This window comes from Emydura macquarii, unplaced genomic scaffold (assembly GCF_026122565.2).
Source record: "Emydura macquarii macquarii isolate MOO-44397 ecotype Brisbane River unplaced genomic scaffold, CSIRO-AGI_Emac_v2 contig_2768, whole genome shotgun sequence".
Lineage (NCBI taxonomy): Eukaryota > Metazoa > Chordata > Testudines > Chelidae > Emydura > Emydura macquarii.
In genome coordinates this window covers 25,636,930-25,649,511 of record NW_027132905.1, presented here as the reverse complement: position 1 = coordinate 25,649,511, position 12,582 = coordinate 25,636,930, and positions in this window count along the sequence as shown.

The window sequence follows — 12,582 nt, the reverse complement described above, 5'->3', positions numbered from 1 at the left end:
GTTTGGTGACTGCAACTGGCAAGTGCCAATGTCTGATGGCTGCTAGACTTCGAGACACATATGATAACCTCCTTTACCCCAACAGAAATACAGATTAGAAAGCACACTTCAAACCCAGTTTTAATTCATTGGGTGGAAGAAGCTCACTCAAGTATAATACCATCACTTCTCTTTCAGCACTAGGATCATTAACATGGGACTGTTCTGACCACATCCCTTCCTCCACAAACTTTTCAAGAGTCTTTTATATAAAGCAGGGGTTCTCAAGCTTTTTTTCCCAGGACTCCCTTCGAAAATATTCAGGCTGCGATGACCCCCTCCAAAAAGTGATGACTCCCTTCATGCCATGCCACCCTTACTTCTGTGCTACCACTGGGGTGGTGCTGCCTTCAGAGCACCCACCTAGAAGCCGCTGCTCTCCGGCCACCCAGCTGTGAAGGGCTCTGGCTGTCAGCCATGCACAGGGTTGACAGTTGCAGCCACAGCATGTACGGGGCTGACTGCTTGCGACCCCCACCAAAATAATGTGGTCCCAATCCCCTAGTTTGAGAACCCCCGATATAAAGGCACGTTGGCCGCAATCAGGAGTTACAGCCGACATCTGACAGCTATTTGTGACAGACTTACTTTTTTTAATCTCTTGTCTCTGTCACAGAAATTTGATGCTGAACAGTCATCAGACCCAGGAAAGTAGATAATGGCAGGAGGACAATTAAAAAAAGGAGAGAAGTAAATTTCAACTGAGCATGATTTTAAACAGTAATACACTGCATGCTTTTGTGTCGAAACATAGGGCATTGTTTTGTGCAAATTGCTTTCTAAAGCCAGTAATTTAATTTGATAAAGTTATTAGATTTTTGTATCTGTTTGTAATAGACAAAGAGCAGAATGAATAAATTCCCCAGCCACTCCTAAATGAAGTTATGCTAATAGTTCAGTTCCTTGTATTTGGCACATGCTATTTAATACTGTGCATTTTTCTCCTAAGAAATAATTTTAACATAAAAATCCTTTTTTCCTTTTCCAAACAAAATCAAACCATATGACACTTCTGAGGTTTCTAAAATTATCTGAAAACTAAATGAGTGTTTCTTTTATAATGTCCCTGTTCCATGTCTATGTGAAAGATCAAAAAGAGCTTCAGACATTTATACAGAAAGACAGATAATTGTAAACCCTTCTTAATAGTAGAATCACCAGCTTCATATTAAATTACAAATATACCTGATTTAAAAAATGGGTCTAAACTCACTACCCCAGTCCAAAAATGCTTTAGGGAAGTCATGAACTGTGCTGTTAAGGCCTGTGTACAAGTTATTGAAGATACACATATCAGGCCAAGCACAAGCGGAAACTCTGTATGAATAGTTAAAAAAAGGTATGAATAATCTATGATTGAGGTTAATTTAAATAAATGAAGGGCAGTTGTGGGAGATATATCCCTGCAGGGGAAAGGACATAAAAATAATACCCTGGGGTTAATTCTGACCAACTCAACACATCAGAAGTTATTTGAGTTACAGCTAGGATACATTTGGCCTTAAAAAAAAAAAAAAAAAAAAGACAACATAACTTTATTACAGCTCCACTTATACATGGCAAGGTGTGCTAAGGCGCCATGTAAAGATAAAGATGCTAAAAAGTGTGAGATAAGCAGCAACCTACATTTTGAACCACAGAAACTTATTTAAATGCTTATGGGACAAGCATACTATAAACACCCAAGCGGAAAATGGTTAGACATGTGGGAGACTGACCCATCACTTGCCATGAAGCCTGTTATTTACAAATTCTGTGTACCATTAAACTTCTTGAAACTGCACAAAACTGCTTTTAGAAAAAGGATACACTGACAATTTACTAGAATGAAGTAATCCGTGGCTGTACCAATACAGATGCACACTACAAATTACATTTCAGAAGTTGGAAACTATTACATAAGGCTACACAGCATCACTACATTGTTCACTGCACAAAGCAACTTCCCTAAAAACAATTGCCTCTCAGAAATGAAGCAGAACATCTTCAAAGAGACTGTGATAATCTCAATAGCAAATCTAATATTCACGAGAAATCATCCTGCACAGCTGACAGCAAAGCAAAACTAAGTGAATGGAAATTGCTTTCCTTACCTTTGTTGAGAGTGCCTGTGATGAGCTTAAAGATGGTCTGGGCAAATTTAACAATCCCATGCTTACATCTCCTTGAACAACCACTCATGGTTCAAACGTGTAGGAAGGATCTTATCTCTTGCAAAGTCCAGGAACAGGAAAAAGCCGAATCCTTTACAACTTCGATGGCACTTTGTGCAATGCACAAAACTCCGGTGTTAGGCTCACACACAAAACCACAGCCCTCTGAACCAAGATTTGTTTCTATAAAGCTTTCAGGGATGATTACAGGAGGAAGCTGTAGTATTGCCTTTGTTAAAGGTATAGCTCTCTCCCCTTCAGCTTTTCCCCTGCATGTGTATATACTTTATGTGATGCCCTGTGATTTTGTATGCCCTGATGGAACTTGATAAGCACAGGCACACAGCAAGCCTCTTTGAAGAACAAGAGGAAGGAGGAGTTTGCTTTACCAAGCTTTGCTGACTGTCTTCCAGGGCAGTGGTAATGCAGCAAGTAATGCTAGAGCCATAAGGATGGTGACTGCTGCATAGAAAAGCTGTTATTTAAAGTGCATCTTTTTTGCTTGATAACTCTTTCCGAGCTGATCTCATTTGAGTTTATTTTTGTCAGAGCCAGGTACAGCTCCTTTCAGATAACCTCCCCACACACCAAAGCTGAGAGGTTTGCACTCTGCTGCAAGTGAGTTACAGGGTAGTGGAGTTTTCCTTATTGAACTTGCTATAAAATAAAATAAAAAGGAACAGTACACCCAGAAAAGTCTCCATGCAGATTTTTTTCTTCTTCCTACCTAAATATTACTCAACTTGCCAACTATTCAAAATGTAAGGGTGTGCCAGTCAGCTTCCCAAAGATTAAAGAGTTCCCTGCTATAACTCTGCAGAGGATGTTAGCATTTTAGAGCTATATATTAATGTTCAGCATGTAACACCATTCCCCTCTTAGCAAGCATCCTGCTTATCTGAATGGCAGGTGTATTCACCAGCAACACCCACTTCCTTTGGTTGCTTCCCTTAAGTCAAGCAATTATTTCAGACGTGCCTGAAGTACGTAGGGATAAACAAGCTTCATGTTCAACTTGTCCAGTGGTAGCACAGTTCAGTTGGCTTGGCATCTCGGAACCCACCAGTGCCTTAAGTAGTCTCAGGCACCCTTATAGTTTATTTCATACTTAAATCCTCCCCTGGGCTTAAAGAACCAAGAGGGTTTTCTCATCGCCAGAGGGGTTATACAGAGCATTACTTTAGCCACCTGCTCACACTGTTTCTGCCACTTGGGATAATGAAGTTATCCTTTTCTTTCCAGGAATCTACCTGAAATCAAACCTTAGCCTATGAATGTTAAACAACATAGTCCTATGTCCTCTCCATGAAAGAAATGTAAAGACGGTTCCTCCCTGCGGGGAATAAAAATAATCCCTCTCACTCAGGGAACATTAAATGGCTTTGCAGCATAGCTGAAATTCCCTTTCAGGCAGAATTCAGGACATCACCACCCTGTTCATCCCTGTTTCAGAAAAGGGGAAAATTGTGTTTCCTTCACTTGAAATTCTAGCCTCTCTCTGGCTCCTTCCTTTGTGCCTGCTCTTTAATGAGCTCCAGCTAAAGTGCCTCCCTCCAGGATTGGCAGCTCAGTCTCTCCACCCCCTTGTATTGGCCCCTCCATTATTTGGCTAAGGCGGAGGCTGGGCTAGGTTTATCCCATCAGAAGGGAGCACTTTTTTTAAGGCCATGGGCAGTAAATACTTGACCTTTAGGTTAAAGCTTTGTGGATGTGTCTGGGGTTTAATAGTGGAGAGCAGAAACTTTTAGTTCTAGATCATTAGCTCAAAAACCAGCCTGACCATTAGGGACTATAGGTGTTACCATTTGAGGGTAAGTCTCTGATCTGCATTAGAGGGTTTTTGGTTTTTTTTTTTAAATCCTGAGCTTCTTAAATAATCCCTGATTGAAACATGCTAATTAGAAAGTCAAGAGAGCAGTTAGGATCTTACAAACTGCCATGACTCTATTAGCATGAGCCCACAAGGGATCACTGCATCATAACCACTGATCTCTTTCAACAGATCATAAGCACTGGGCTCTAGTCGGAGGTGGGTCTCCTTCACTCTCTCCTTTTGAAGCCATTCTATTGGTGTATATATAATTAAACAGACATTGCAACATAGAGAAAGAGCAAATGACTCTATGGCCCAGTAAAGATAAACAGAGGTGGAAAACCCCTGTTCAAATCCCTCCTCCTTATCAAGCTGAGAGGGGAACTGATCCAGGGTCTCCTGCACCTTGGGTGAGTTTCCTAATCAGTGCAGTTAAAGAAAAGCACCTCCCCTAACTTTGTGTGGTGCCAGATATGTCTTGAGACTCTAGTAGCTCAGGCTCTGCAGATGAGATGGATAGGAGAACATCAAGCTTCACTTGCTTTGAGGGTCACACTGGGGTTATGCATGAGCTAGGTTTCCAGTGTGTGCATGCCTAGCAGCAGAAAGGTAGGTAGCTAGGGGGATTTTAGAGTGAAAATTTAGGTGACAAGGGATTTGGGCAATTCCAGAAGTAAGTGGCAACTGTGAGGATCTCAGTGGCACTAGATTTTGGAGATAAGTGCCTAAGTCCTTCTGTGGATCTGAACACAGCTGCAAAGAATCACTTGCTGAATCAGGGCTTTAGCTGGCAGGGTCAGCCGAGGGACCAAGCTCTGTGTAGGAATAGAAATTTAGCTCTCATTCGTATAGAGGGTGCTCCTAGATGAGGAGACTACATGGACAGGAGGACTCTGTTGTCTGCTGCACTTGTTTGGTAGGTAAATATAAACCTTGAGCCCTGTCAGGCTTGCTCCATTTACCAGCACCAACTAGGCTTCAAGGAAATGCAAAAAGATGAAGGTGCATTCAAAATGGAAATCTGATAATAGTGATAAAATAATAATAAAGTGTCTCTTTTTTCAGGTAGTGGAGTTAATGTTATGTAAAATACTTGCTCTTCCATTTATGCTCAAAGTGTCCATTCCCTTTTCTATTTCTATTTCCCAGATGCTGTTGCTTTTCCCAACAATGGTGATCTTTCCTATCAGTTCTAGAAGGTTAGCCGTGTTAGTCTGTTTTCAGCAAAACAATGAGAGTGGGTTTCAGCCCACAAAAGCTTATGCCCAAAGAAATTTGTTAGCCTTTAAGATGCCACAGAACTCTTGTTGGTTTGCTATCAGTATTACATAGTTCAGCTGTATTTGAATGTTCTTTAAAGCGCATTGCCTCTGATGTTGCAAATAACAAAACAAATCCATGTCTTTGAATACGTAGGAATTTACCCTCGCATGCAACATTTCAGACAAATTCCACACAATGTTTCATCAAAGCGACACTTTACACAACATAAATGAAGCCAGCAAAGTAATTTCTCTCTCATATAAAACTCTTTCCCTTCGATGTAAGTACTTACATTTAAAAAAAAAAAAAAAAAAGATTAAACGGAAGTGTCTAGAAGATGGACTGGACTTTCCCTCAAGATAATACTGATACCGACATTTCTAGTGTCTTTAATTCAGAGATCCAATGTGCTCAACAATCTTGCGATTGCCCAGTTGTCTAAATACCCAATCTTGCAAATACTTACAACCAAGCATATGACTGTTTAATAACCCCATGAGTAGTCACAATGCCATTATTAGTCTATCCCCTCTGTATAGGGCTGTTTGGTCCCATGTCCCTCCCCTTCATATTCTGACTTGGAAAATTACATTCTGACTCCTTAAAATCCATCTGTAGGATCAAGTGGATCGCAGCACTTCCTAGCCTGGGGTGCTGTTCTGTTTAATGAGGGATGCATTCCGTACCAGAGGCAGCTGCATTTCAGTGATGGGCAGCTGGAGCCTGTATGTTATGGGCAGGAACAGTCCATTATTTTTTGTCACGGTCTAAATTTCTTGGTCAAGGTATAGTCAAGGCCCAGATGCCAGAGAAACATTTTTCACCCCACAATAACAGTAATGAAATAAAAATATTTTAGGGTCCATTCAAAAGTCTCTGGAAGTCTGGATTTGGCCCATGTTCTGCCTACTAACAACCCCTGATTTAGGGGCATATGAGCCTCTGGAGTATTGAGTGAGAGGAGCACCTCTGGTGTTTCAGCTGTGCCAGAGGGAATCCTACTGAACCCCCACTGTGATACCCTCAGTCACACTGACTAGTACCTGATTCCACAGGCAGCTCCATTGAGTTCAGTGGGATTATTCATGTTGTGAGGTTCCATTAACACAAGGAGACTATTGCAGTCTGGCCCAAGGTTCACAACAGGTGAATTCCTCTTTGATTGCAGGGGGGCATGGGTAGGAGGCAGCATATTGAGTAGGAGCCCAGTGCTGTCCAATGGACAGGATATCTCCAGCCTACCCAGATCCAGCCCCTGCTAGATAAGCTCTGTTGCCAGTGCTAGCCAGCCTTCACTCTTTGGGTGCATTAGGGGAGAGGGGGTTAGGGTGTCCCTGTGTCATCTCCTGGTCTCTAACACACCTGCACAGATCAACTCTAGAGGGAGCTGCAGCAGTTCAGAGCCCCTGAAAATCAGGCTCTGTCTAGAATATTTGTATGGCCCCTATTACCATAAAATCTTTTATATATTTATCCTCATGACACCACTGTGAGGTAAGGAAGTGCTGTTTTCCCCATTTCACAGATGGTAAACTGAGGCACAGAAATTAAATAACTTGCCCAAGCTCTCACAAAGTCCATGCAAAGCAAAATTTGAACACCAATATCCCAAGCTCCAAGGTAGGCCCCCATCCTCTAGCCCATTCTTCTGGTACCCCACCCGGAAACCGAGGCAGCCAAAATTAGTGGAAGCCTTTCAAAGCAGAGGCCTAAGGGACTATCTGCAGGAGGTGTAAGGAGTCCTTAGCACAATCAGGATTACAAGCCAACTCTCCTGGCTCCTGCTCCTTACCATACCCCAGCAACTGTTCCACCGCTGGAAGGGCTGAAGAGCAAACCTGTAATTCTTCAAAATAAAAACAATAAAAGAGAAAAGCTGTAATAAAGCAATAAAACCACAACAGGGAAATCAAGGAATCAGCAGGTCGTTAATTAGTCTGTTTCTGTACCACAGATGTGTAGCATTTATGTAGATGGTGATATAATTTCTCTGGCTTATTTTAAAAAAGAAGGTGCTGTGTTAGGACACCAGAGCTAGCATCCTCACCAAAGCCAGAGGCAGTGAAATACTAGCCCTTCACTTACATCAAGAGAAGTTATCACATTAATCTTGATGATGCACCCAACATGTCAATGTGCTTTTAAAGCAAATTAAAGTGTGTCCTTGTGCAGCCAGAGTTAACTTCAGAGCTGGGCTGAGCAAATCTGTGTCTACTTAGAAAGCCATTCCTTTGGGGTTCCTCTATAACTAGCAGGCAAAACACTCATGTGCAATTTGCTCTCCTATCCTACTCTTAACTCCAAAGCCATGCCAGCTGAGAGGGAGGGGATGGGACAAGGGAGCACACCCAGAACCAAGGCATGTGGTTGGGGAATGGTGCATTGAGATTTCCCGCTAACCCTAAAGAGGAAGGAACCTGCACCATGCCCAAAGCCACAGCCAAGGTGGAGACTGGGGCTCCCCAATTCCTTAAAGAGCACAAAGCATCATCTCAGAAACATCTGAACAAAGCAGCTGATGCCCTCCACTGTGCAGGGAGAGTGGATCCTAAACAGACTCATGCTGGATCCCCCATGACCAGTGGGTTCCTGTAGATGCAAGAGCTGCACTTGTCTCAGGACCCAGGATGGGGGCATGGGGCGGCTTTATTTAATCTTTGCAGTTCCACAATTCTGGGGTCAGCTGGGGGCAAAACAGGTTCCCAGTACAAGGTAGGGCAGCCAATACACGCTCCCACTGTCTATAGCCCAAAGGACATATACCGGTAATATCTTGAGCATCAAGATGCTCCTCCAGCCAGGCTCCCTTTTGCCTCAGTCACACTCCCTCCATCTGGGGCTGAGAGGCTGGTGGTGCAGAGCTGCTAAACTGGCTCTGTTCCAGCTGAGCATTCCCCATTGCAAAGGGAGTTAGTAGTATTTGTATCGCTGCTGCATGTAGGAACGCTAGGTGCTGTACAAACTCAGAACAAAAAGACAGGACCTGCCCCAAAGCATTTACAATCTAAGCATAAAGCAACAGACAATAGTGGATACAGAGACAGACAGACAGACAGGGGAATACAAGGAAACAATGTGAGTAAGCAGTGGTCTCAACAGCCCTGCCTACCAATTGTCAAGTAGTTGACACTACAGATTTGGGCCCTTCATCTGCTCCAGATGAGTCACCCTGCTTGTGTGCAGTACTCCACTCAAATATGGAGGATAAGAGTCTTCCAAAGATCAGCTGATAATACCTCTGGGAAACAAAGGCCTTATCTCCCTGCTAGACTTTTTACAATACTCCATTCCTGATAGGCCAAATATAGACACTGTACATTTCCTTATTTGATTGGAAACTTAAGGACATCAGTTTGAGATGAAAGGACATTCAAAGGCAAGGTTACAGTGCAAAAGAGGGTATTTTTGCCTGATGGCTTTGATGTAATAACCTCCAAGGGAATACAGAGAAGAAATCCTTTAACTTCCTTTACATTGCTTTTCCACATGCTTAATAAGGGAATATAGTACAGTGACACAATGTTCTTGGATATAACTATTTAACACACAAACATCTCAGAGCCCTATGTAAAACGTTAATTCCAAGGGAACGAAAAACAAGTGTAATGTAGAAACCTGTCCTTTCCCAAACTGCTCTTAAGGATCATGGCGGGATTTCAGGAGGAGAGAAAGGGCTCTGGATATAAGATTCACAGAACACAGGTTCAATTTCTATTTATACCTAGGGTAGCTGAGCATGTTTACACCAGGATAAAATTTGATCTCTGAAATTTAAATCACAGAACAGTTGCATTAGACTGAGTAGGCTCAGGGTTAGGGATGGGTAAACCAGGCTGTGAACTTGCATGCTTTTCTGCATCCTCCTTTAAAGGATAGTCCCTGAGGCAGGGAAAGCCATGCTGCCAGAGATCAGAAAGGGGTGCTAGACTCACAGAAAGCCAGTATATGGGCACAGGGTCTCGTTTGTGGATAGAACCATAGCTTCTTTTATCATGGGAGGGCACACCCCAGCCAAATGTGCTCCGCGCAAGTGGAGGAAGGGTCCACTAGGGGCTTCTTGCAGAGATTTCCTTGCCTTCCAGCAGCTGGTTCTTCCTAGAAAGGGATCAGTCTGGGCTACTATACCTGGGTGACAATTAGGACATTTCACACCTGTCATGGAAGAGACTAGAGGGTTGAAAAAAAAAATACTGACAGTCCCAGACCACAGTCCAGATCTGAATTCCTTTGAGTTTTGGGAGGGGTTTGAAGTCTGGACCCTGATTTTATAGCTCAGGCAGCGCAGCAGCAGCAGCTGTTTGCAGAGGTGTGTGGCATGCATGGGTGGCACTTTGGGGGGAAGAGGTGGAGAAGGGGGAGGGTCCCTGAGGAAGAGGCAGAGCAGGGGCAGGGCCTTGCAGGAGGAGGCAGAGCAAGGGGCAGGGTCTCAATGGAAGAGGTGGAGCAGGGGCAAGGGCTGGGGGAATGGGTAGGACCTTAGGGGAAGAGGTGAGGCAGGGAGTGGGGCCTTAGGGAAAGAGGCGGAATAGAGCCTCGAGGGAAGAGGCAGGGCAAGGGCAGAGGCCTCGGGGGACTGGGTACCAGCCATTAGAAACGTGGCAACCTTAACATTAGACTTCCCCCAACCCACTCTAATCCATTGATTAGGCCCCATCAGGAGGAGAGAGAAATAAATTGGTGTTTAAATTACCATACTGCTGGCTCAGCTGGTGGTTCCCAGTACCCTATAACACACAACTACTGTACATAGACCCCCATTCAATAAAGTACTTAAGCATGTGAGTTTAAGCAGTTGCATTTCAGCAGTACTGCTCACGTGCTTAAAGGTAGTCCTATTCTTTTGTACCTTGCTGAATAAGGGCCTTTATGAGCAGTTTTACAATTCCACTTGCCTCTGTTACACAGAAAATATCGTTCCCCTTGAACTCACCCAAGAGTGGCTGTTTCCCCAAATGGCTGTTTCCATATTTTGAAGAAAGTCAGATTCTGACAACCTGTTTGGAAGTGACTCTAAATAATACAGGAATTCAGACAGTTCCCACTGTCTGAGGTGTGAACCAAATCATTATTATTAATCACTATTATTAATTAATACAATATAACTCAGGGCTTGATTTTGAAAAGGCTCTGAATGTGTGCTTTTCCCATCGACTACGACAGGAGCTGTGGGTGCTGAGCTGCTATGGTATTCAGGCTGCTTCTGTTAAAAAGAAATTAGCAATTTTGCTCAATGCATGTAGTTTGGCAGCTGATCACCTGTATGTTGCTGCCATGCCCAGAATACTTATGGCAGTTGAATGTAACAACACCTAAGCCATATGTAGCATTTTGCCATATATCTCAATACAGCTTAACAAAGGAGGTCACTATCATTATCCTCATTTTTACAGATGGGGAAACAGATGGCTCAGAGAAATTAAGTAACTTGCCCAAGGCTATTTAGTGGGTCAGTGGCACAGCTGGAAATAAAACCCAGGTCTCCTGAGTTCCAGTCCAGTGCTCTAACCACTAAGCAACACTGCTTCCATTGTGAGTGTAAAATGCAACATCCTAATCCTGAAAATACCCCTCCCCATTGCTCTCTGACATTGCTTCATGCTGTCATGAACATGGGATAAACATCCTAGACAGACAGATAAATAATGGACATGATGCATTTTCAATCAATCTACCATTCTATTCATCATTAGCACCCAGAATCATCTAACATTATGGTGAATCTTCTTTGTCATTACAGGATTTATTTTTTTACAGCACAGCAGTTATCTTTGGTCTGGGACAATGCTCCTCAGCTAAGAGGCATGTATGGATTGTTATTCATCAGCATCTTCTCCAAGTTGTGTGCAGTCATTGGATGGTCTTTTTTATTTAATAGCCTATCTGTCATTAATAGCCTATCTGCAGTTCTTTGTATAGAAGTCTAGGGAATGAAAGAGCACATATGAAAAGCTTTCCTGGGGAAATATTTACATTAATGGACAAAATGCAATTTTAAACTAGAGATGAGAAATCAGGAAAAGCCAGAGTTTGTGTGCAAAGCCTCTGGATCTAAAACACACACAAATGCTGTACATCAAATGCAGTAAATCTCTATATGATTGATCAACTTCCCGACACTGGGCATCACTCCACACAGAGCTATGCCTGTGCAGAGCCCCACTGATTTTCCACCAACTGCTTTGCCCATATGAAGCAGACTGGAGGATCAATGCCTAAATATTCTCTCTTCTTGAGCCAGGCATAGGGCATGAAGGTATTTGCCATGCAAGCTTCCCACAGACAGCTTGGCCAACGTTCAGGCACTCTTCCAGCCCTGGGCTGCTCTCACTCGTCTTGCCAAACAATACAGGCAATTTTGTAATTCAGATTAGAATGACAGCATCGGACTCTTCCTGACTTGTGCCATCAGGATGGAATTGAACCCACATGAGCTCTAATACACAAGGTAAGTACACTGCCTCCCTGAAAGTTTCATAGCGCAGCTGCTGTCCTGGAGCATGAGACCACAAATACAAATAAACACCAGTCTCAGCTTCGCAGCTCTTGGCTGTGAGAGTCTGGGCAATGCCAGTAAGACTGTCCTAATGACATACATGCATGTCAGTGGGAGATTAACAGTAGCAGGATAAGGAGAGCAGCACAGAGGCTCTGAAGAGATGTTCAGGAGGGAAGCAAATATATTCACTAGACAGCAACTCAGCAATCTGCACGTTAAATGCAAACCTGGCTAACATACTTGTGGTACTGCTGATATTTTAACATGTTCATAAAATAACATTCCCCCTTAGCCTGGGATAAGCCCTTGTCTGATGAGGAGGAGGTGCTGCAAAGAGGAGAGAGGGAAACTAAGAAATCTATTCATTTGTTCTGCCTTTCCACCTTGAAAACTCTCCTCCTTACCACACCCAAAGAAACTACTGGGTAAACCCATATTAAGCTGCACATACGGAAAATGTTGATACTTGGTTGATGGAAAACATTCTGAGTATAATGATCATGATCAGCTTGTAAAATTAGCTATGGAGAGTTGGAGGTGATGATCTTGATCTTGCTAAGAGTCAGAGGGAACTGGGGGAACTTTCCCAGAAAACATCTTCTATTTGCTGCAAACTGGTTCAGTCCAAAGGCTAAGTATGAAGAACTCTGAGAAATCAGGGCCCATTTGTAAAACTGGAGTAATTCCACCCCCTCACCTCAGAGGAGTTTTGTGAAGCACTCAGATGCCATAGTGATGAGCACCAGAGAGAAGCCCAGGAGGAAACGAATAATTCTGTTTTCAGAGCTGGGTTTGAATAGTGTGCAGTAGATAAGTCC